The sequence below is a fragment of the Protopterus annectens genome, chromosome 12.part0, assembly GCF_019279795.1.
Source record: "Protopterus annectens isolate FY-2018-M chromosome 12.part0, PAN1.0, whole genome shotgun sequence".
NCBI classification, from domain to species: domain Eukaryota; kingdom Metazoa; phylum Chordata; order Ceratodontiformes; family Protopteridae; genus Protopterus; species Protopterus annectens.
In genome coordinates, this window is record NC_056746.1 from 133,122,771 (window position 1) to 133,150,593 (window position 27,823).

Below are 27,823 nucleotides of genomic sequence, written 5' to 3' on the forward strand. Positions count from 1 at the left end.
ATCAACACAGTCCTCCTATGTGCCACTCACACACTAACCCTACATATACTGGGCCACGACACAGTGTGGTCCGATGCCTGTCTGTGGTATGGGACATGTGTTTGTTTGGCCCTACAAACATGTATACTGATAGGGTACCATGCACAGGAGCAGCATGTAATATCAGAGAGAACAGGACCAAGAACAATGATCTACCACAGTCTGTACATAGGCCAAGGCACATATTCACAATACACATACTGTCAACAATCACCATAAGTACACAGACCTCACTACTGTACACACAACCACAGAATGCCCAGGTTATGTCCTCAAATATAAACCCTACTATACATTACAGGTCTAGCAATCTTATATCTGACTGGCTTGTTATCAGGTATGTTGTCAATAAATAATGGTGTACAGATCATATGCACCTCTTACTGCATGACATATGTACAAAGGTTGACAGACTTGTGGCTGGAGGCAAAAACACTGGGCCAATATTGGCATGTTGCTGTGATAAACTCATACATTTACTGTTGTAACAGGGTTTGTTGTGACATATGTCCTATGAGGGATATGAAGTCAGTAACTCTCATGGCTGTCACCATGTACTGACTGCAATCCTCAGACTATACTTCTACAGTTCTAAGATAGGTGATCTGTGAGTAACACAAGACACATAAGACTCCAAACACTGGCCAGTCTGCAGATAACCCTACAGGTGAGAGTTTCCTCAAACACATAACACTGTCATGACAGGTATTAAATCATATAGACCAGCAATAGCCGCACAAACCCTGTTAAGCCAACATTACTCCAAATGCAGAAGAGCAACACTTACATCCTGTAGTCATGTCTGGAACATTCCCCTAATGTTTGTTGGCCTGTCTCCACAGTGTATGTTGTTAGAGGTATACCGTACTGCCATCTGTGATGCTGTTTGCCAAACACTGACGTGAAGTCCTTCTCACAGTGAATGAAAAGGGCCAACACCCACATGATGTTCCTAGTTATAGGAGTGAGTTTCCATGCAATTGGCTATGGGAATGTTACGACAGCTGTTCCACATGTAATCAGCTAGTGGGAGACTGCATTTTGTGCAGAGGCCATCAGCTGATCATGAGCATCACTTTCAAAACACAAGCTGCTGCCTTAGCAAAGCAGGTGTACTTCTCCACATCCACCAGAGAGGGAGTGAAAGAGACAGAAAGAGACAAAGTAAGACAGGGAGGGTGTGGGAGAGTAAAACCTAAGCATGTTTGTGTCACACACTTAGCAGTATGGGGTTTCAAACCCCTGCCTGACTATGTATTGCTATCACATGTCTATGCAGTTATTGCATGCACAAGAGAGCTTACATGCTGGGGAGCTCTCCAAAGATATATTTGATGGTAAGTGACATCAACAACAGTGATAAAGGAGGGATAAGATAGGTGTATTACATGTGCCTGTCCACAAGAACAAGTGTCAAGTTTGACACAGCCGCACTCTCTCAGGGGCTCACACACATTATCACAGTTGGCAGGGTCAGGATTAAACTTCCTAACTAGCTAGTTTGCCACACTACAGTAATACACAGGTATCACATGCACCACAGGGGTTATCAGGATGGTATATGGGCAAAGGGTATGTCAAGGTGTCTGACATCAGAACGCATGCTTCAGTAGGCCAATGGGAGGTATAGTGACTGTGAATGGCATCCAAATCATTATACTCCACATACACACAGACACAGGTTTGCCAGTACTGGCATGCATGGGTGCATTACTTCACAGGTGTGTAGTGGTTGACTGTGCCAGAAGGCTGTACAAGGCTAGGTAAAGGGTATACCTTGGCATCAGGCCACATGACAATGGTCTGCAGTGTGGTTCAGGGGTGTAGTGTCTGGATTGGCCCACACAGGTGTGTATTGTATTCACCATCCAGTCATCTGGGTTACTATTGTGGGTGCCAGTGTTCTGCAATGCTTGCCATGTATGTGTTCTATATTCCATAACATGGATGGTGCCTGGGAAGTGCACATGTCCCACATGCATGTTCTGTGACATGTGGAAGTGTACCTCGGATATCTGGGGCATGTTGTGTAGACAGAGTGTTATCATCAGATGTGCCATTCCTCACCTCATGTGGTGAGAACTGGCAATGAACACCAGGTTGACCCTGCATCTACATTGACAGCATGATACAGGTATTCCCTGGTGTCAGTGGCATCTGTCCATACAGGACATGTGTATAAGGCATGGTATGTCCTTTGTGGGTTACATTTGCTGGCTCTACAGTTGTTCTAGGCATCCAGTGGGGAACACAGCGAAGGAGCACTTTCTGCAATGATTTGCCTATTGTAAGGATGGGACCAGGTTCCATGTCCTCTGTAGTCCACTGCAGTCACACTACGGTTACTATCTTTGGGTAATATGCAGGGAACTATCAACATGAAGGCCACTACCTAGCTGAGTGTGTTTGTGCATGAGACGTGGGTGGAGAGTGTTTTCTGGGTAGTACAAGGGATGCCTATATTTCTCCCCAAGCCATGATGTCACATGTAGGGGTATGGATTGTCTACCTCACCCTCTCTGCTTTTTGATATCTGTTATCATTGTAAGGTGGACATTGTGACATATAATAGGCCCACCATATAAGAAATTTGCAAAACCGGCTACACAATTCGTTCTGTTGTTACACACTCACAGCTACCGCCACACAGGATATGAAAGACAAACACACACACCAAGTCTCACAGTTGCCATTTTTGGGATTAGAACTCCTACCTAACTAGTAAATCACACTACAGCATTAAGCAATTATTGCACATGCCACAGAGCTTACTGGGCTAATTCTTCCCCAAAGGTGTATTTCAAAGTGAATGGCATCAGCAGGCTTGCCAAAGTAGGGCAATGGAAGTTGTAGTGATTGTGAATGTCCTCAAAAGCATTGATCCCTACACAGACAAACAAACACAAACATGCAAACTTTTACACTTGCCATGTCCGGGATTAGAACTCCTGCCTAATTAGTACATCACACTACAGCATTACGTAGTTGTAGCATGCACCATGGAGCTTACTGGGCTAGCTTTTCTCCAAAGATGTATTTCAAAGTGAATGACATCAGCAGCCTTGCAAAGGTTGGACAATGGAAAGTGTAGGTCATAGGTTCATAGGTTCATAGGTTGGTACTATGCTATCAGCCCTAAGGCCTATACACGCCTAGCCATGACAATTACCTAGCTATGTCTTCCCACAATATTTACTTCCCTGGACCCCTGTCTAGCAGGCCAACTGACATGATCCCAGGGGTCAGTTTCCTGTCTCCCATCCAATCATCCAGGTTACTTTTGAAGAGGACCAAAGAGGCACTCTGCTTGACTTGTATGGGCAGTCTATTGCAGAATCTGGGGAGTCGTTGGGTCAGGAACACATCCCTCCAGCATGTATTGTTCATTGTGATGACAAGATTTGGATCCCTGGAGCATGTGGCTGTGAGGGTATGGAATTCTTTAAGTGTAGCATGTCCAACAACTGTGGGTTTGACATGGCATGGTATGTTAAGCAGAGATTGCCCTGAAAACATGATATGTGACAGAGTATAGCTGGATGATTTTCAGAAGGTCAGCATAGGGCATCAGGTTTAGGCCTGTTATTCTTTAAATGAGGTATGTTTGCAGCCTTTCTAGTTGTTGCAGATGTCTTGTGAGGTACATATGTAATAGGCCATTGTAGTCTGTACTGGTTCTACTGAGAGATGACTGCAGTGGGACAATGGCCTCCTTTTTCCTGGATGTAAATCCCTTAGTGATGAGGTGTGCCACATAGGTGGATTTCCTGACTGTTGCAATGATGTGGTTATCAAAGGTGAGACCACTGTCCACCTGTGTCCCTAAGTCTCTTATCACACTTTAGGTGTTTAGTGTACTGCCATCTATGTGGTACTTCACAGGTACATGTCCCTTCCCAAAGGTGATAACTATACATTTCTTGGCATTGATCTTGAGATCATGGCTCAGGCACCAAGCATGTCTTTCTGTAAGGCCCTTCTGTAGAATATCCACATCATGTGGGATTCAATATTGGCTCCCAGTGTACAGTCATCTGTGACCTTTGTTTGACAGAGTGCCTTACTGTTGAACTGTACTTCAGAGCAGTAGATGCCAAACAAGGGCATTGCCAGGACTGAACCCTAAGGTACTCCAACTGTCACTTGTCTGGGGCTGAGGTTGTTGTCACCTACATTTACAGTGTGGGTTCTGTCAGTACAGCAGTTGGCAGCCCATCAGGTGGCATAGGGATTAATGGCCAGCTTGATATATTTATCAATGATGCCAGACTGGGGGGATGGTGTCAAAGGCCTTGATGAGGTCCAGATAAACTGTGGGAACCACCTTACCCTCGTCTGCAGCTCTGGAGACTGATTCACAGTTGTCAATCAGGTTGAAGTGACATGATCGTCCCTTCACAAACCCAACCTGGTTGGGGTCCAGTGCTTGCAGGTTGCCAATGTCTTTGTTTTAATTTCCATGATGATACATTTTATGGCCTTGCAGATCAGACACATCATACTGCTGGGGTTGTAGTTCCCAGGATCCAAGGTGGATCCCCTCTTGTGGACTGGGATAACTGTAGCTGTGTGCCACACAGTGGACATGATGCCTGAGATGTGGCTATGATTAGACATGGCACGTAGGTGAGGTGCCAGTTCATTTTGTAGTTCATGTAGTACACAGCCCGGGATGTTGACTGGTCCCATGGCTGCTGTTGTCTTAGCTATGGAGAGTGTGCTTTTTACCTATGTGGTCATTATTACCAGAATCTGGCAATATCACTGATGATATGGGCCCTTTCTGGGGTGGGAGGGGGTGCAGTTGGCACTGAATTGATCTGCCAGGATAATGGCAATATCCTTGGGACCAGTATATTTAATACCATCGTGTTGTAGCTCAGAGCAGATCTGAGCATTGCCATTTAGATTCCTGACATAGCTATGGAACGGCTTGCAGTTGTCTTTGGCATCTTTGGCTATATTATGTTTGTAACTAGCTTTGGTGGATGTTATGAAGGATCTCAGCTTCTTACTGTGGCTGGAAAGGGAGTATTTTGCATGCTGGAAATTCCCCCGTTTCTGAAACAGTTTCTTCCTTTTGTTGTACAGTATGTTTATGGCAGGGGGCCACCACATTAGCTTCCTTTTCTTGGTGGTGAGCGTCTTGGTTCTATATTGGATGGCATGATGCATGCACGAGTGGATGTGCTCGTACAGTGCCTTCATGTAGGATTCAGCAGTCATCCTTTCAGCTCCCATCTGCATGGGTGTCATGACATTAGTCATGTCTGACATCTGTAGCATGACATTGGCTTTGGAGATGTGTGTTACAGAGGTTTTCTTAATTGGGTGTGGGGGAGGGATGTGGATGTTAAGGGTGATAAGCTCATGGGCAGATGTGACCACCGATGAGGTGACCATAGGTGTGGACCATTGATTTCCCATGTTGGTAATGACCAGGTCTAGGATATTTGAGCCCCTGATGGGACTATGGGTTACTTGATCCAGGGCATTGGGAATTCTGACTTCCAAGAACCATGGGGCACACATGTTGGTAATCAAGTATTTTTTCAAGTTAATGGCAGGGTAGTGTAAGACACCCAGTATTAGGGTGTTTGGTTGTATCATAATACTTCCCAGTATGTTTCAAAAGCTGTAGTGGGAATCTTGGGGCATGGTGGGGGATCTGTATCAAGCTATACAATTTGGATTGCAGTCTGACCTTAGTGTTAGTTGCACCAGGGGTATTTCAGACACATTCTGTTGCGCAAGTAGCCTGGTGGTGTGACTCTCCTTGGTGAATATGGACACTCATCCACCTTTATTGTTTTGGTCCTGGTTTGGTGGCCGACAGGTGTGGTGAGAGCTGTAAAAAACATCAAATGTAGAGAAAAACCTTTATGAAATAGCAAAGCTTTTGGGTTACTATCCTTCTTTAATGCTAATGCAACCATTGAATAAAACAATCAAATTTAAATAGGAGTCAAACAGTCACATGACACGCATCCCAAAAAAAATCATGTGACAAGCATATAAAAATGACAAATATATACTTATAAAACATATTCCAAACATAGAAAACATCACTAATACATATACAAATAACCTATATAACATACAAAAGAAATTAAAAATCATGTATACAATATATATAAAAATATATACATATGTATATCTAACAACACAACCTAGTCCGTTGTAACTTAACAAGAACCGGTTTCAAGGTAACTGCAGAATTCAAACCTGGAGAGCGATCAGCTGCTAGTCTTAATATCCATTCATACCCTAATTTCTAATAAATTATTAGTATCTCCACCCCTAACAGATACATATAACATGTCTATTACCCTAAATCTAAATCTATGACCAGGACCATATGTATTTATGTGTTTACCCAAAGCATTCTTATCATTGCTCCTTCTAATCTCTGATTTATGTTCGATAATGCGTTATTTTAACTTTCTTGTTGTTTTCCCCACATAAAAAGATGGACATGCAGTACAGGTCACTAAGTAAACCACATTGATACTAACACAAGTAGCTAACAGATTAAATTTATAAACTCTACCAGTTATTGGGTGAGTAAATGTATCACTAGTATTACCTAAAATGTCAGTACAACATGTACAACTCACAGAACTAAAAGTACCACGCCTAAGGGAAGTATGGAAATTACAACCTCCCCTAAAATCCTTATAGCATAGTTTACTTTTTAGCATTCTCATATTTCCATATGAGAAATAAGGTCTATGATCTAAGACAGCCCTAACTTCCGCTGATGCCATCAAAACTACCCAATTTTTTTCAATAATACGTTTAACTATGTAAATGGTTCAGCACCTTGCTACAGTGGTGGCTGAGAATCCCATGCTTGTACATCCATTGACGTGACAGTATGGCCATATCCTGCTTTGGCCATACCTCACAGATGTACAGATTCACAAAGGTCACCCAGAGGCAGGGGTCATAATTCTGTACATTACCCCCTCATATTGTGGTTTACGAGCAGCTTTGTAGCCACCCATTCCTGAGTTTGCAGTCAGGGATAGTATGTGCACACTCCATGCCGCCCATGCTCCTACCCCCCCCCCTCTATTATTCTATCCTTTTCCAAACATTATGCAAACATTATCTGATAAGTTCCATACACTTATCACCTCATTCCATTAGTAATTTGGTGTTAGTCCACAGTTCATGCAGTAGGACATGGTGGACATGTTACTGGGATTTGTCCACATGGCCTTGCATTTGGGTTCTGTGGACTGTGTTATGTTGTTATTTGGGGGTCCATGACATAACATACATTGGCAGTACGAGTGAGACACAGGTGTTTGGCAGAGGACTGTAGGCCATTTGGTAGTGATGCAGGCCAGCTGTAGCAGGCCATTGCATTGTGTCACTCCTACAGTCCCAGACTGCAAGACACTATTTTTCCCTGGGGTGACAGGGTAGGGACGCAAGGTGTTAATGCCACTACTTTCTGTCATTATTGATCCAGTGGTGTGGATGCTGGCAGAGTGCTGCTTACAGCTAGGGACAAATCTGCATGGGACACCTGTTCTGCATGCTGCATTCTTTGGCTATTGCTATACAGAGGTGGGGGTCATGTTGTACTCATTCCCAACAGCAGGGATAAGACCAGAGAGATACCTGTGGGTGACGGTGGGGTGAGCTGGGTGCATGTGTGCTATGGACACTACTTGCATCTGACTCACAGATATGTATGGGGCATTCCACTTATGCTGACTTGTGCAGGGACATCAGCTGTTTCTCAATACTTCATACCTGTGACCTTTGTGGCTTGCCAGTGTTTGGTCAGATGACATTGGTATTCCCTACTACAAACCTTACTAATGTGCTGCTAACCTGTATGCACAATTCCAAAGGTGCGTCCATTTGACAGTAACATATTATACACTGTCTGTCTGAGGTACTTTCCCCTGTGTACTGTTTGTATGTCTGGGCCCACATTCATGCCATGTCCATCTTTCAGATGGTGACAAATATTACTTCCAAACATTTATTATGGCTTACTGCTGGAATGTGTTTTGCTGGGATGCATTGTTTTTGGTACTGCAGTTGTGAGAACTTGGACCTTTCATCGGAAGTACTGGCCAATGGCCACCAGGATAAACCTCACCATGCCTACATACTGACCACTCTCCACACAATATACAACACACACCGACCTAACACACGCAGCCCCGCATACTGTACACATGCTACAATCTATCCTGCTACTTTGGCCAGCTCAGGTAATCTGTGCTCCACTGTTATTATACCTACACATACATGTTACTACAATTCTACATAGGATTGGGGGGACACACCTGACACTTGTACACATTTGCTATGACTGTACTGGTATGTCAGGTACTCCATTTCATTCTGTATTCTGAGTAATCATGCTGACTAGAGGCATATCAGTGTACTACAGGTCTTAGGTTTGATTGACCTACATTTCAGTTACAGAATTCTTACCCTTCAGAACTAACATCCCACTGCCTGACCTGTTGTAGTCTGTCTGTGTAGGTCTGGAGGGGGGATGTTCACCATAACCATCAATCAGAGGCCTTAGCACAGCATTTGTTTGTGTTTGTCTATACCTGTCCTGCTGGGTGAGACTGTTGTTGGGTATGTGAGTCTTCCTGACTGACACGTGTGTGTCCTATGGACACATATGTGGCCCACCACATTTCCTGCAGTGTGATTTGTCAACTTGTCTAATATTGGCTACTGTGGTGACAACAGTATTTGTTACAGATCTCATGCTGCCACTATAGGTGTCTACTATCTGCTGGCATCCCATTCAGCCACCCAATTCCCTTGCATGCTCACATCCATAACACAGATACAATTAACAAAACATACTACTCCATTCGGCAATTGACAGGGAGAGTGACTTACCTTGTGGCTGTGCAAGTATTGAGGATGGTGCTGGAGGGCTGACTATGTCAGATGCACATAGTACACTCCCTATACATGGTTAAGCACAGGTAATGTCATGTTTGGCATGCCTTTTACTGTATGTGCGAGTCAGAGAGAGGTGTCATTCCCTGGGTTCCTACCGTGTCAGTGCATGTGCTGTGCATTGCCTCTTTGCCATGGCCTGGGCATACTGGGCACACCCCCTTCTGCCTACTGGGGCAGGCTCAGGTTGTTCCTCCTCCGAGTCACTCTGTGCCTATGCAGGCTTTGGCAATGGGGGGGGGGCTGTGTGGCCCTGCCCCGTGCTGTTCCTGCTGCAGCTGTTTCCGCAGGATCATATAGCATGGCACATACGATGACAGTTTGGGTACATGTAGCTGGTGAGTACTGCAAGGCTCCACCAGATGTGACTGTGACTTGAGCATCCCAAACACGCGTTCTATTATGATTCTGGTCTGTGCGTGTGCTTCATTAATGGAGTTCTTGTTTGGCTGTGTGTGCATTTCTGATGGTTGTCACCAGCCACAGCTCCAGTGTGTAACCAGCATCCCCCACTAGGTGGCCATAAGGGATGTCCCCATTGGCAAGTCTCTGGTACAGCTGCATCATATGCCAGATGTGGGAGTTGTGACAGCTTCCAGGGCAGCCAGCACACACATTCATTATAATGCCCTGGGCATCGCACATGACCTGGCAGTTAATGGAGGGGAAGCCCTTGTGGTTGATGTAGACCCTTCCCCACTCACCAGGTGGTGCTTTGATTTGTATGTGCGTGCAATCTATAGCACCCACCACTTCAGGGTATTCTGCTATTTGGTGGAAAATACGCATATTGCTATTCAATGCCTCATGGCTGTTGTGGAAATATATGTGCTCACCGGTCTGTGCTGACATGGCATCCAGGAAATGGTGGAGTACTCTGGCTGCTGATGCCTGTGAGATCCCCATGATATCCCCAGTTGGCCTTTGGAAGGTACTTGTGGCTAGTATTCGTAGGCCTACACATACTTTGGAATCCACTGGGATGGGTTCTGTGTGTGAGGTGTGGCTGGCACAGCTCAACAATTTGCTGTAGGAGGTCCTTGTCCACCCTATAGCACTCTACTATCTCCAGCTCATGTAGACCCTGGTAGGTTACCCTGGGTCTGTACACTCTTCTCCTTCTCCTCACTGTGGGTTGGTCATCAGCATTCTCATCCTCATCACCCTCAGCCTCTTCCACATGTTGATTTATGATAGCTGCTACAGCCCCTATCATTTTGTTGCTTTTGCTTGGTAAAATTTCCCCGCTTGTGTACACCAGTGGTGTAGAGGTTGTGGGAAAAACCAGAGGGAAAGGTGTTTGCATAGTTTATAGTGGTGTGCTGGGCTGGCCTGGGCTGCTGCCTCTGTAATCGGCTGAATCTGATACATTTCACCTGCCAGCTATGCTAGTTCTTCTTGATTACATTCCTACTGCTGTTTTCCCTTCCCATTGCCTTCTTGTTTAAGCCCAGGGGTGCACTGCACAAACACATTGCTCAGATGTGCACGAGGTGCTATTTCCTGGTTTACTTTTTTTTTTCCTTTAAAACATGGTGCGTGGCATGCACACCTGCTTAGGCAATGTAAAGTGTGCTTGGCAGCTTCAGACACACCCCCTTGCTTAGCTCTGCTAAGCTAAGGGCAAACCCGAGCCACAGGACTCCAATAAGCTTACAATATGGCTGACACACCCCTGCATGATGTCATCTAGCTCTTAGGCTTGCACCATGGTCTTCCTGTACCTACACAGTTGGGTGCAGGCTAGCCATGAGGGGGGATCTGGGATTCAGTATCATTCCACTCATTTGCATAGGATTGCCTGCTAATGCCTAGTTACAAGTCTGACACTGAGCCTTCTCCCTTAGCAACCACTATTCACTGGCCATGTTGTCTTCTGCCTGCCATTGATTATAATGGCAACATTGTGATTTTAGATAGAATGCTTATTTCAAGTTTTTTTTATTTTCGACCCGATCCCATTTGCACACCACTGCACTATGCTTAAACAGCCAAAATCAGCTAAAAAATTTTTTTTTTTTATTTTTGCAACTGTTTTCCATGCCAATGGCCATATATTTGGCCATTGGCATGCTTTCCACATTATATACACCATTTATTTGGAGCTGTCATGGCTCCATTTTATGGTTTGCAGAAATGTACTCTGTTACTAACCAATTACATTTCTGCAGACTGCACTAGTCCAGCATGGCCGGCTGTCAGCTTCCTGGATAGCAGATTGGCCTCATTTGCATGGTTTTCAACTGCAAATGGCGTAATTTACATACAGGAGCTGCATCAGTGTAGGAATAGTGCAGCAGTGCTTGTGCATGTCCCGGGAGCTTGTTCCTGGATCTCCCGGCAGCCATATTGCCTTCAGCAGCTGCTGCACTATTCCTGCATGCCGTACATCCTGGAGAAGTTTTTTAAGGCACAAACAAGAGAATTCCTAAAAGATGCCAGCCTCTGTACATGCACAACTACTGGATGAAAAGCATTCTGCCCCTTACTTTCTGCTAGTCTTTGTGAGCACAATACCTTTAGTTATTTGTCCAAAATCACCTCCTTGTCCTCTGCATCCCCTTCTTGTTCATTCTACCAATCCTAAACATTCTCTCTCACCTCTTAATGCTAATCCTCCATTTTCCTCCTTTTCTCTCCTTCTATCAAGTTTATTTCTAAATATGTTTCATAGCTCTTTAGATGTCACTGATATTAATTAATGATACTCAATTTAAATTTTCTATATTTGTTGATCACTTGTATACCACCGTTGGTTACTTGTATAACTCTGCTTACTCTATGTTCTTTATATAATGTATTTTCTGGAGTTTTACCCCCAGAAAAAATGTTTCAAAGCTCAATACATAATGCTGTTATTAATTAATGATACTCCGTTTAAATTCTGAATAGTTGTTGATTAATTGCATATCTCTGTTTACAATGCTCTTTAAGTTTTGTAATTTTAATAGAGTTTTTTCCCCCAGGCCTCCTCTGAAATGGAGTAGCTTTTTGCCCAGTCAGACTCTCCCACTTTAACAAATGCAATAAATAAATAACCAAATAATTAAAAATTAAGCAAATGGTTATCAATAGCAGGAGTAATAATTTCCATTGTGTGTTGTATGAACTTTGAAAACAGTTCATGACCAACAACTCATTCACATTCTAGACACCTTCAACCTCTTGCCTTTTTTTTGAATTAGGCAATCTTTCATTATTCCTTCCTGTTCTGGAGTTTGGTGGTTCAAACACAGGGCAAGATTTATAAAATTAGTTTTGCACTTGCAGAAACTGCTGCAGCCAAAATAACATTTTCCTCAATCTCAGAAAAGGCAATTCAAAGACATGTATGCCTGAATGAGGAAAGACTTCAACAATTACTGGCTAATTTACATGTCTGTTATTATGCACTGAATGAGCTGATTATTTTATTTATTTATTTATTTTTATTTTATTTTTATTCATTTTTACAACCGTTTACCAGGAAAGTCCAATTGGGTTCAAGTCCATTTTCTGCAGAAGCCTGGGGAGAAAGTTCCAGAAGTACAATTTATGTTATAGAAATGTAAAAAACATAATAGCAATTACATATAAAATGCAAACAACAAGTAAAGCAATATACAAAGTTAATGCAGATATTTACATATAAAATGCAAACAGCAAGTAAAGCAATATAGGTACAAAGTTAATGTAGATATAAATGTATGCAAAAAATTACTGAAAAACTTCCAGTACTAGCTAAGAAAATTACAGATGCAAGGAGGTAGGGGAAGGGATGAAATTAAGAAAATAGAGGTAAAGATAAAAATTAAGGAGAGTGAGGAGAGAGAGAAAATTATCCAGGAGAAAGAAAGTTATCCAGGGGTGATACAAGAACAGAGACAATTACTGTTTAAATATTCTTTAAGAAGGAGAATTTGGTGGAAGTTGGAATAATTAGTATAGGTTGGGAAATACAGTTCCATATTTTTGTGATTTGGTTTGCAAATAAAGAGTCTCCAAAAGAGTCGTTGGATAGCTTAACTTTTAGCAGTAGTTTATTTGTTGAATGGAGAGTATGGATGATGGTATAAGGTAGAACTTTCTTATTTAGGGCAGGACAGGCATTGGACTGATGTAGGATGTTGTGAGCAATTATGAGTTGGTTAAGTGATAGAAGGTTTGGTAACTCAAGCCACTGTAATTGTTTCAGAGCTACACAGTGGTGAGTTCTTTTTTGAAGGCCAGCAGAAAATCAAGCTATTTTATGTTAGCAAACCTCTAATTTGGACAGATCAGTTGTTCTAAGATTACTGAAAATAGGGGGAGCATATAATAATGTCAACAGAAGGTGTATTCTGGTAATGGCCTGTTTAGTGGAAAGGGTGAGGAAAGCTTTTGACCTATACATGCAGCCAAGCTTCATATGAACCTGTTTTATGGTAATGGCTATGTGCTTGTCATAGTTTAGTGAGCAAGCTATTGTGACACCAAGCAACGTAGTGCTGTCTACTGGTTTAATGACAGTGCCATTGAAGGAAAGTATGTGAGTTGGGATAGTAAGATCTGTAGATATTTTATTGGAAAATATCATTAGTTTTGTCTTGATAGGGTTTAGAATAAGTTGTCTATCTCTGAGGAAATCCTCAATATCTAAAAAAGCATTCTGAGTTTTAGATACGAGTTCATGGAGGGATGGAGATTTACAAATGACAGTGGAATCATCTGTGTACTGTACAATAGTAGCTTGTTTAGATGCAGAACTAAGATTATTTGTAAAGATAGAAAAAAGTAGATGGGCAAGAATAGAGCCTTGTGGGACTCCTACAGTAATAGGTATAAGGGTAGAGATTTCATCTTTCCATATAACAGCTTGCTGCGGCCAGATCGATAGCTGTGAAACCAAGTGATGGATGATAGTGAAAAATGGATAGATGATAGATCTTGAAGATGTTTTTGATGGGATACAGTGTCAAATGCTTTTGTTATATCCAAGAAAATGGTGGAGACACAGTTGTTATTATTTCTATGGTGGTTAATAGTGTTAGTGAAACTTAAAGGAGCTGTTGTGGTGCTATGTCTTGGTCTAAAACCATACTGAGATATGGAGAGGACATTACTTTTGTAGTAGATGGGTTAGTAGCTGAGAAGGTATACACTTTTCAAGAATTTTCCTAAGGGGGGAAAGTATAGCAATGGGTCTGTAGTTGGAAACGTCAGTGGATGATCCACCTTTATGTATAGGAATAATATAGGAAAGTTTCCAGAGTACTGGAACATATTGCTCAAAAATGGAATATTTAATAAGTAAGGGGATAGGGTGTGAGATAGAATCAACAGCAAGTTGAAGGAATTTCCTTGGGAGTTGATCTACAGCAAGTCTCATGGAGTTTAGTTGAAGAAGGAGTTCCTTAATTTATGTAGTCTGAACAGGATGAAATGAGAAGGTATCAGATTGAGGGGTAGAAGCTGTGGGGATGAATAAAGGGGTATTATTATTATTGTTAACTAAGGCCTGAATGGAGTTTACAAAGTGTGAACTGAATTGGGCTGCTATGCTAATGTTAGAATGAAGGGTGGTAGGTAAAGGAGAAATGGTTTGTCCAGGATTTAAGAGTTGTTTAATAGACTACCAGAATTTCTGAGGGTTATGTTTATATTTTTGTTGTATCATGGTGTAGTAGGATTTTTTCAACTAAATGAATATGCCTTTCGGCTAGGTTTTGTACTTGATGAAAGTTAAGAAGGAAAGCCTGGGTTTTAAATGATTGATAATTTATCCATGCTCTGTCTCTTTGTTTCATTATAGTTAAAGTGTCCTTAGTAAGCCAATGAATAAGTGTGGATTTGCAGCAAATTTTTCTAATAGGAGCTAGCATGTTTAGGAAGTTTAAGAATGAGTAGTTGAAGTAGTCAACAGCCCGATCAAGGGGAAGTTGTCTTAAGGGGAGACAGTTGTGATGCTTTAAGAGGGAATTAAAGGTATCTGAGGAGAAGTTTGTTTTAGTATGGACATGTTTATAGATGGTGGTTTTAGTTGGGTGAGCTTTGTGCCTAATTAGATAGATAGGGGAATGATCAATAAGGGAATCTGGGAGGCAACCAAACTGAGAATAAATTTGGTCGATTAGAGAGGATCCAGTCTAGTATTGATTGTTTATTATTGTGTTTATCAACCCTTGTACGTGCAGAGATGAGTTGAGAGAATCCAAACATGTTGATATAATTTATTGGATTTGTAGAGATGCATGTGGACCAGTCAAAATTAAAATCACCTGAGATAATTATTTCCTGATTCTATGTATTAGAGATCCGATTAAGAAGGTTTTATATGATAACACTGTTATTTCCGGGGGGGGGGGGTATACTGCTATGAGGATAATGGAAATATTGATGTTAAGGTGAAGAAGTGAAATTAAGATTTCAGAGTCATTAGCTAGTGGAGGGGGAGATTATAGTTGAAGCAGGTTAAGGTTATTTTTGTATATGATTCCTAAACCACCACTACGTTTAGATAATCTATCAGCTCTAAGGATATTATAATCTTGGGGCAGAAATTCTTCATTTTTATTATGGTTCTTTAGCCAAGTTTCAGTAAGAACAGCAATGTCTGGGGAATGCAGGGCCAAGGTTGCCTGAAATTCAGCTATTTTGTTTAGAATGCTTCTAAGGTTAATGTTTAAGATTAATAAGTCAGATGATGTGCATGTAATAGGAGATGAATTTAGCAGAGAAGAGGTATGTTGTGAGAGAGGTGTTTGAAAGTAAGATTTAGGTCCAGGATTAGGATGAATGTCACCACTAAGATAAAGTGGATAGGAATTTATTAAGAAACAGTGTGAGGGCTTGATAATGAGCTCATAGTACTTGCACAGGATATGTGAGGGTATTTGATTTGAAGGGTATTTTAGAGTAAAAAAATGGATAGGTGTGTTATACGACAGTTGAGAAGATATAAAGATGTAGACAGGCAGGTAAGATGTAGAAGAGGATACAGGACTAGTTGGTGTGATGATATATTGGACCTGTAGATTGTGAAAGGAGGTAAGGTGATAAGTAGTTGTAAGTAAGGAGATGTGAAATACAGTAAATAGCAGCATATTAGAAGTGGAGGGTTTGGAAAAGAAAAGAGAGATGGGTAATGAAAATAAGGTAGCAGAGTGAGTGAGGAGGTAATAAAGATGTAAGAGAGTGAGATAGATTTAGGAAAGTAGAGGAGGTAAATGTAAGTTAAGATGGGGTAGTTATGAGATAAAGCAGTAGGACTCAATAGCAGAGCAGAAAAAATGGGTGAAATATGTGAGGAATAAAATTGCCAGAGGATGTGATAGATCAAGACAGCTGAGGGTGTGGCTAAAGATGTATAAATCAGAGGAATGTGGGGTGGGAATGGGGGGAGGGTAGGAGAACAGAGTGGATTGAGCTCCCTCTCAAGCAGACATGAGAAAGCAACAAAAAAAAAGACAAAACTATCTCTGACAATGGGAAAGGTGGGAAAATAATGGTTTAATAATTAAATCACAGTAGCAGATGAAGGGGTACAAACACATACAAAAACCTAAAAAGAAGAAGAGCCCAATAAAGGACAAAGATAAAAATGCAAGGCAGTAAATGAGAAGGGAGAAAAAAGAGGAAATGAGTATTGGATGAAAAGTCAGTTAGTGGAAAGAACAAGAGCTAATATATTATATATCTATAAGACTGGTCAAATACAAAAGTAAAATCACAAGGAGCAAAGGACAGAATACTGTAAAAGGAGAACATGCAAAATGAGAATCCCTGGTAGCATGCTCCCATAACCTAAACTAGTGTATAAAAATTCCAGTAGATAACATTAAACGTACAGATATTAACAACCACAGTAGTAAGGTTTCCAGTTGTTCGTATGGAGGAACCAGGTTGCTGCAGAGTGTGGATGATAATGTTACAGAAGATATACAACAAAGCCATAAGGCTAGGGGGGAGTGCAAATAGCAGCTAGTAAATTAAGGACTCTGTTAATGTAAAATGAAGGTCATGAGTCACTTAAATATAGTTGACAAATGCCGCTGGATGGGAACTTCAGAGCTGCAGAACTTAGGGAACTAGAGGAAACATATAAAAAAATACAAGGTCAGACCAAGCTATAATAAACCAGAGGCACTGAATAAACCCTAATTATAAAGTACAGACAAAATATATATCATGTGTGTCAACATAACTGCAAGACATCACCCAAAAATGGTAGCAGGCATATTACAGAGTAAATTCAGCATTGAACCAATATGTGAGTACAAACATAATTATATAAAAAAGTATGCAAAATAATCTGCTGCAGTTTATATAAATGATATAAACTAATAAATATAGTGACTGAAAATATTCAGAAGCAACAAACAGTTAATTAAATAACAGCACAGATAAATTAGCTTAATGTATTTGTCTGCATATGTAACCAAATAAGCTAAGTTAAGATTCTCTCAGCATGCTAAACATACAGAAGTACACTGCCATTAAATGAATTAAATAGTATAAAACAAGTGTGCGCTAAATAAAACAAGATTAAGCACATGGAATACAATTTACTTAAATTAAACTTGTATTAAAGGCACATCACCGGGGTGACATTCCCAGAATGTATTAGTATATTTATTTAGTATATTTATATATATACATTTACTTTACTTGGAAGCATGCTGCAGAGGGATGCTCAGCACCAAAGTCAGGGAAATTTAAAAATGGTGCCTACAGGTTGGACAAACTTAAATAATCTGGTGGGAAATGAATGGGAAGAGGCCAAGGAGAGGGGGAGGAGGGAGGAGAAAGGAGGAGGAGGAGGAGTAGGCAGAAAAATACCAGAAAAGGCTAGGACCCGTCCTCAAGCAGACATGAGAAAGCAACAGAAAAAGAGAAATAAAATGAAATAAAATGATGTCCAACAGTGGGAAAGCCAGGACAATAATGGTTTAAGAACTAAATCACACCAGCAGATGAAGGGGAGAGAAGCTCAGTCAAAAACCTACAAAGAAGAAGTAGCCTATAAAGGACAGAGATAAAAATCTGAGGCAGCAAATGAGAAGGGAGAAAAAAGAGAAAATAGGAAATGAGTATAGGATGAAAAGTTAGTTAGTGAAAAGAACAACAGCTAATATATATTATATGCCTATAAGACTGGTCAAATACAAAAGTAAAATCACAAGGGGTAAAGGACAGAATACTGTAAAAGGAGAACAGGCAAAAGGAGAATCCCTGGTAGAGTGCTCCCAAAATCTAAACGAGTGCATGAAAATTCTAGTAGATAACACTAAACATGCAGATATTAACAACCACAGTAGTAAGGTTTCCAGTTGTGCATATGGAGGTACCAGCACTCCGTTAATGTAAAATGAAGGTCACGAGTCACTTAAATATACTTGACAAATGCCGCTGGAGGGGAACTTCAGGGTTTCAGAGCTTAAGGAATTGAAAGCACACTGCAGATGTATGTGCAGTACCAGAGGGAAAGACTCTGATATTCAGAAAAAGGCAAACCAGTTAAAAGACAGAATGGCATGCAACCCAGTCTTAAGAAATGTTAAGCACCCCCTGCGAAACTTGTTAAGGTCAGGCCCCATTCTAGGTAGTAAAATCTGCCCATACTGACTAGAAAAATACAGTAGCAGAAAAAAACACTTGTCTTTGCCTGCTGTCTGTACACCGAACATGTCTGTACACTGAACATGTCTGTACACTGAACTGTCTGTACACTGAACATGTCTGTACACTGAACTGTCTGTACACTGAACACGTCTGTACACTGAACTGTCTGTACACTGAACATGTCCGTACACTGAACATGTCTGTACACTGAACTGTCTGTACACTGAACATGTCTGTACACTGAACATGTCTGTACACTGAACTGTCTGTACACTGAACTGTCTCTAACTTCCTGTAAAAGAAAGTGAAAAGAGCATTGATAGAATTACAGGATGTCTGTTTGCCTGCATAACCTGAAGAATGTGAATGCTGAAACTCAAATGTTTGTCATTATTTAGTGTCTTCAATCCTCAGTGGTTCATCTGAAAAACACATATTTTATGAGGAACAAATGAAAAATATGAAGTAATAATCTGGATGTCCTGTGAAAATCTAGAAAGTTAAGAGATATGGAGGTGTGCTTCACTCTCGAGGTGAATTTCCTGGCATCCATGTCTCGAACAGATAATAACCAGGTTATAATCAAAGACCTGATCATAATCCTCTATGATATTTAGTTCTTTCCTGAGGTATAGTCACCTCTCACAGCCCATATATTACACTGGCACAAGCACTTCCCCATTCATTTTCCTACACACGTGTACATGTTTAAACACACACACACACACACACACACACACACACACACGCACACACGCACACACGCACACACACACACACACACACACACATGTGTGTGCGCACACACACATGTATGCACACACGCATACACACGCACACGCATACACCCACCCACACACACACACACACACACACACACACACACACACACACACACACAGATGCACATACGCACACACACACACACACACACACACACACACACACACACAGACGCACACACGCGAGCACAAACGCGCACACACATGCACACACATGCACGCGTGTGCGCACACACATGTATGCACACACGCATACACACGCACACACATACACACACACACACACAGACGCACACACGCACACGCACAAGCACAAACGCGCACACACATGCACATAAACACACACACACACACACACACACACACACACACACACACACACACACACACACACACACACACACACACACACACACTAACAAGTATACACAGACACATACATTAGCATGCCACCCTACTTTTTACCAGTCCCTGTCTTTGGAGAACATCCCTGTTGTAGTCTTTATCCTGTCCCTGGTAAATCACAGATTATTGCATTCAGTCAGTAGTGCCAGTTTTCCTGTTTGTTCAGAAACTACATAATGACACACTTCACCTGCTCTGTTAACTTTTTAAGTGACTTAGTAATATTTAAAAATATTTAAAAATTCTCACTGGAGTCATCATATGTTCTTCCTGCCTTTTTCCAGAAATGTGGGCACCAACATTTACAGGTATGTACCACTCCCCACTCAACAAACACACCCTCATCCTACACCACTGTCCATGATTTTATCTCCTTTATATGTCCTGTTCTTTGTAGCTCATATCACTGTCAGTCAATAATACCAGACATTAAAGTTTTATACTTCTTGTTGTTCCAAAAATACAGCAGGATGCAAAATGTGGCCCTATATGAAAACTTTAGTTTGTGTAGAGCACTAAAGCCTTGTCTCATTAAATAACTGATGTCTCTACCAGGGGTACAGGGCTCAAAGCTTTCCCACCTTTTCTTATTTTTTAATGGCCTTAAGGTAGTATTTAAAGAATATCTCCAGAATTTAGCTTAGTGGGAAGGTTACAGCTCTGCATTGTTACTGAACTGCTTTCACTAGCATGGTTGCATAGTTTGAAGCCTTTTACCTTGTTTTCTATGTTTTCCATGTTTCTTGTTTAATATTTTCAAGGGAATTAGGGCAATATTTAAAGATTAGCCCTACAGTCTAGTGTGGGTGCAGAGGACTAAAGCTCTGCACTGTTGACAAGCTACTCTCTACTGTTCTGTTCTTTAATTTTTTTTATGTAACTAAGGATAATATTTAATTAGTATCCTTGCTGTCAAGTTTACCCCCGCACATACATATTTTATGCTGAAAAACTGTTGTTTAATTAATATTTTGAGTAACTCTAGAATAATAGTTAAATTTCCCTGGTGTATAGTAGTCCCCTAATATTTCAGGATCGCAAACAAACATAAGCACGCACATTTGTACACACAAACAACGACCTACTCCAACTATTCTCTAATTGACCACACTACTTTAGCAATCCAGGCAAACACACACACATGCACACATACGCATACACACACACACACACACACACACACACACACACACACACACACACACACACACACTCCCCTAAGGCCAGTCATCTAATCATCCCTCTCTACGCACTCACACATGCAACCACACACATATACACACATGCACTAACACTCTCATCTATCAGCTAAATTCCCCAGCACTAACCTCTAACATGATCTCATCCATTGAAAGTAATGGCTGAATGGGAACTTTTGACATACTTAACTCAGCTGGATGAGTTAACTTATGCAGCCAAGCAAGTCACTGAATCACTCAACTATGTAGAGGCCTTGACTCAGGCATTTCTGAGGAGAGTACATGGCTAATTAGCATAAGCTGCTCCTTTGGAATTCCTTTTTAGTGATTGTGCAGACCTGTGGGGGGCCTGTATCTGAATCAGAAACAGCTACCACTAGCAGGAAATGGCCATGTTAGGACTTACCACTGGTGATAGTCCTTCCTGAATCCCAAGTATCGTCTTTCTCTGGGCATTACCATTGTTTGATTTTTTTTAAGAAGTGGAAAGGACATGCAAAAGCCCTGCTTCTATTAAATGTGCCTCAGTGCTGTATCAGTAAAACCAAGCACAGGCATTTCAACATTATTTTGACTACTGCTCCTCGGTTATACTTAAGCAATCAATTAGCTGCCCTTGGGGGACCATTTTAAGCATAGCTAATCTCCCTTTCAAAGGTGAGAATCAAAGTGAGAGTCAGTGAGGTAAGCACCTTAATCATTTAACCACCCCTGCTATTTTCATATAAACATACTGGTATGTGCTGCTATATCCCTGAAATGTTACACAATCTTAAAATATTCTATACCTTTGTTATATAGGGAAATGTCATATCTGTAGCAGTTTAATACAACATAAGACAATTAAACAATTCCAGACAGTCTAAATACAGATAATGCAGTGAAAATACAAACCCTATTTACTGCTCAGGATTTTAGAGGCAAGTGAAGAAATTTACATTGAAGTACGAAATGTTTTACTCTTTACATCTGAAAAGGTGCTCTGCATGAACCTTTGGGCAAGTAAAAAGGATTTGCAAAAATGGTGACTAAGCTTAGTGGTGTTTGGGTGCATTGTGACACAGTGGTGCTTACACAATGCCTTATCTGAAAACACAGTCCTGTCTGTGCTTCTCAAAGATAGCCAGAGAGACAGAGTGGCATATGTTTGAGCAGAAAAGTCTGCAGTTCTGTCAGGAATTTGTTTCAGTACTTTCAGGATACAGGTTAATGCTTTTATCAAAATCCAGCCAAATAAGAAATGCATGTACTGTAAAAGGAACAGTTGATTATAAATCTAAAATGCACCACAGAGCATGTAAATCCCCTTATCTTTGGGGGAGGGGACAAATAAGCCCCAGTCATCTGGTTTACCTCAGCGACTTTAACAAATCTCATGTGGTCTGCCTCATAAAGGTATATGTTCTAGTATAATTTTGGCCACATCCATTGTGATGTCATACCCCCTACAGACCCACTTAGGATATCTAAACACATAGCAAATGTATTCAACACGGACATTGCGACTTCTACAGGAGCATTATCACCTCACTCCAGTATGCTTTTTTTTCTAAGCAAATGCTGAGGGAAATGCATCAAGAACAATTGTCACTTGTTCTAGTTCCTGCAATACTGATATGCTGGTGGCCAGGTGTCTTGAGTCCCCATTTAACTACCACTTGTGTCTTCATTCTACCAGCTTTTCAAAAACACTAATGAAAACAGTAGGTGCTAAATAGAAATGAGAGTGTTTACTGTATACTGAAATGATGATAGCAGTTCATAGAGCTAGATACAGTAGGAAGTTACTAGGTTATTGCCCTGAGGCCCTTATAAGCCTAGCCAAGAGTTTAGCCCATGTTTAGACAAGTCAGCACTCAATGCCCCTGTCCAGCAGGGACACAGGTGGAATCCGAGGGGTGTATTTTATGTTTGCCATCCAGTAACATGGCCAAAATGTATTTTTTACCTATTTGTTAACTGAGTAAGGGGATTGGTGCAAACATCTTTTCCAGATATGGCCTGCAGCACATGACTGGCTTACCTAATTTGTTTCATGAGAAGATAGTTGCAAAGCAGCTAGTGAGATGTATGTGGATGTCCAAACATTTATATATACCTGGTGAAAGTGTTTATCAGTCATTCAGTTAGGTGTCTATCAAAGACCTTTACATTTGGAAAAAAAATACTCGAAAATGAAATTAGCTCATTGCTCAGAAATACATTTTTTTAAAACCTTTTTTCAAATAAAATTTTTTCAAGGTTCTGCATATGCTTTATTTACAACTGTTAGTAGTATCCTCCCCACAGTTGAATGACGTTAAAAAAAGACATGCAGGTAGGTGCGAGCGTGAATTGGAGTGCCTTCTTTGAAGGTTGGGCGTCGGGCTGGCAACTCGGCACTGTAAAAATCCACTACCAATCATGAGCGGACCGGAGTTCCGCTGTGGCGACCCCTAACAGGGAAAAGCCAAAAGTCTTTTGTAGTACAATCATAATAAAAGCATGACTTACATCTCCATTTGTGGCACTCATTTTAGTTTGTAACTGTAGTGTGGATTTTGGACCTGAGACATACATGTCCAAAATTTCACATACATGTAGCATTTTTCTCCCTCTTGCATGTTTCTACAAGTCCCTAACTAGAGCCTCAGTCCATCAATTGATCTATCAACAACCTTCTTTTACTCAGTGGACTATCTCAGGTAGGACTGGGGCCAATGTTGAACTTAAGGGTGTCATGGTGGGTCTGGTCATTCTCATCTGCTGGGGGGGATCTTATTTTATGTGCTACCCTATTGCTACCCCGTCCCTTAGTTTCATATGGTGTGACCAAGGAGCAAGAGTCAATGGGTTGGTACAGCATTATCACTCCACATCCCCAGCAGTTTATCCCCTCCTCTCCTTTTGGCCCACACCTCATAACCTCTCCAGCTTACACAAGGGATCATCATAGGAGATGGCAAAGAAGCGACCACTCACCAGGGATGGTAACATCCATCTCTCTCTCCCTGCCAATCTGTCAGACACCTAAGATACCAATCAAGCCTGGGTTGGCTGGGTTTCAGCAGTGTTTATTCCTCTACACTACTTAAATAGCTTCAAATAATTGTAGTATTTAAAACATCATATGGAGAATTATTACTGTTATTATTATTATTGCCGTTACTGTTATTAATATTATTATTATTACCATCATCATCATCTGTATTTCAGAGGTAATATTTCCTTTCTTGTGTTTTTTGACATTGAAGTCTGTTCTTTGTCATATAAGCAAACAGCAGTCTGATTATAGTACATTGCATTCATTTTAGAACTGAGAGTTTAATGGGAGAAGAAAGTGTATGCATTTATAAAATGATGTTAATAAGCAATAAAAAGATGAAATTCAAACTAAACATAAAACAACAATGTCTTCCTAATAAACTGTTCTATGCTCTGCAATTAAACTGGAGCATTTTGCTTCCATCTTACTTAGCACAGTCTTCATTAAGCTTATTTGCTTTTAATTATTTGTCCTCCAGGGGTGCAATGTAACATGAGGTTGACCTGAGTGCTCTTGCCTCCAAAGTGTGATTAACAATCTGCAATTTTTGTCTTATTGTTTAAATACAGAGACAGATTTCAGAAAATAAGTTTGCTTTTAAGATTTGTTTAGATTTTTGCTACACTGCTGAAAGACAATACTTGCAATTAGGATGCTGATTTTTTTCAGTCCTTTATACAAAATATGCTGATAGACATTAATTTCTGCAGAAATCAGATGCAGCATCCCCTTCACAGTATATTGCAAACACATCGCTAGCATAATCTCTCCTCATATCCCTACATGGAACTTTATATGCATCTTTACTGCAGGCTCTGATTTTTCTTCTGTGAATGTTAAGAATCATTTTACCTTATCGGGAAAACTAACTAGCTCTGTATGAGAAACAGTCAAAAAAGTTGCTCATTTTTAAACTATTGCTTGTCAGATTATAATATGATAAACCACTGCCCATATACAATGCATAAATAAAGCAAGATTAAACTATAACACCCCCTCTGATCGATCCTACATTTTTATAGTAGTTCCCTACCATTTATTTAGTTTTACACTTCTTTTTTCAGCAAAATCACACTTTCTAGAATGTCAGCATGCTTTTTCATCATGCACTTCTTGAAATAATCTGCTGGATACGTAAGTATACTTATTTCCTGAGCCTCCCAAATCTTTTTATCACTCTCATAGTTGAGATTTCAGCCTTTACTATCATCATTAGGAAAACAATGCCTACGCATCATATCAAATGTTTGTATGGCTACCAGATCACCAGCCAAGGCCTTCAGCAGTATTGCCTCTGCTTTCTCACTAATGAATGTCACAAGTGCCAGAAATTCATCCAGGTTCCTTGCCTGACAAAGGCAGGAAAACTATCTGGCCTCTTTTATGACGATAGAGGTGACTGAATGTGCTTAGTGCAGAGACTTTTAGGAGAGTTTTGCTCACAGCCCCAGGTATTTGTTGCAGTATCACAATAAGGACAAGCATTTGAAAGCCACTACCAGGGAAGTTTATAACTTTTATTATGCTTTATATAATATAACATCACAACAATTACAGTAATTTATGCCAGTGTTATCCATTTATTCCCAAACTCCAGAATCCTTTATTATGTTTTGTCACTTGGTTATGAAAATCCTCACCAGCATAAATCACATCACTTCAATATTTTTTCATCAAACCACCCCCAACTTTTACTGATCATTTTAGAATTGTATATTATGTGCCATTGTCTCCCTCCCTGTTAATCTAATCCTGTAACCAAATATTCACAAAATGCCTTCATCTGTCCAGTCTCCCTACCTTCTGCTCCCCAATCTTTTTACCATTTTATTTAGTTATTCACTTTTCTTGAATATTACCATACCTTTGCAACTCCATTTGACATTTTTTTGTCTCCACCTCTTTTCAGTGCTGCACTATCATCCTTTCAATACCTGCTCCCACCAGCAGAATTTCTTCTGTCACTTATCTCGTCCATCTCAGTCCTTCAGTTTCCACTCTACACAGACAAGAAAACTATGCTTTACCTCCTTTGCTGTACAACTTTCTGCACACTTTCATACCACTGTCCCACACTTTCAGAATCTCCTTCTACCAATTATGTGACTGATCAGATCTCTTCTGCCCACATCTGCACACTCCATGGAGTTCTATTCCATCCGTGCAGGAACTTTTCATGTCCATCTCCTACTGTGCCATCTTCCAAACTTCCTCAGAAAAAACATTCAGTCCCTCACATTTCATTCTTCTTCATGCATCACTTACTCAGATTTCCCGTTGCTTCTCTGCTTTAGTTTTTCCCAGAGACCCATATATCACTCGTATCCATATTTGCAGGCTACTCCTCCCAAACCTTTTCTTCATCTCATTTCCCTAAGCAACCTGGGGTTTTCATTCCCAAATCACCTTTCCATACTTCTAACCTGCAGATATTTAACAAAGGTCCTTGAAAAGTAGGAACATCCAGCTAACTATCTGCACATCTAATTAGCATATTATTTGAAAACTAACTAGCACATAACTCTTCCCCTTCCAGTAGGAGTGTGGGATACTACTCAGAAACACATTAAAAAAAAAAAGATTGACAAAAAGATGGAAATATGTAAGCATATTGTTTAGCATACATTGAAATATCAAAAATATAAGTGTCAGAATGAATTTTCTCTACCAGAATTACTTTTAGACATTACAACTGTGAAAATAAATTTCTGTATTTCAGAATTATTCCTAGGTGTAAAATAAGTAAGCATGTTTTTTTATGTGAGGCATGGCTACAGCAGCTGTATGTTGCAAGTTTAGGTGAAACTATTGCTTGGATTTGTTATAAAATAAAGGAATATTATGGAGCATTGTATGTGTAAGGGTAGCAGTTAGAAACATATGTCTTTATAGTTTGTACTTGTCTTATTAAAAGTGTTGTAATGAATACAGCATTGTTTGTGTAAAGGAAAGTTGCTGCTGGAAACCAGGTCTGGGATGAAAACATCCTGAAGTGTAACAAGTCTCAGCAGGTGCTAAATGTTGATTGCACTATTCTGCTGTCAGTTAAGGATATGAATTATGACTATAAGGTATTTTCCAGAAGGTATCACATGGACTAGTATGTGCCTTGCTTCCTGTACTTAAGTCTGCCATGTTAAGATTTAGAGTTAGATTTTATATTGCGTGCAATCTCAGTCTTGATGCCATTCTATTCTGATTAATAAATGTCTTGCCACAAAATATTTTCATGTCTCAGTGAATTTACTGAGGACAGACAGTAATAAGGAACTTCTTAACACATATAATCAAAGAGGCAGTGTAAAATCTACAAACTTTAATGAACTATGTTGGAAAATTCTACTATACAAGGTTATTTATTTGTGCTTCATAAAAAGGGAGATGTAAAGTGTATTTCCCCTTCTTTAAATTATTGGTGCTACTAGAATGTTGGTCATATAATGTGGTTTTCTGTGCACTAGACATCTTCAAGAATCACATGTGATGAAGTGAATTCAGAAAACTGTGTGAAGGGGTACATCAAGCATGAAAATAGGGACATACCTCCAAAAAATAGGGGGATTCTCTGCCGGGGTAAATCAAACCTGAAAATATGAATGTTCCTCCAAAATAGGGAAAGTTGAGAGATCTGCACCTCTCAGTTTAATTTCCTCCTTTATTTTTTTTTTCACCAGAACCCTCCCCCCAAAAAGCCCTGTTTACTTTAAATGTCTCCTTCAACTCCTCCTCTAACTTTGCTCATCTTTTACCACTTTCCTGACACTTTTTATCCTTATATGATGCCATTGCCAGACCTTTCTTCTTGAAATGCAGTTTTGCTTGTCTAACTCTAATGATCTTAA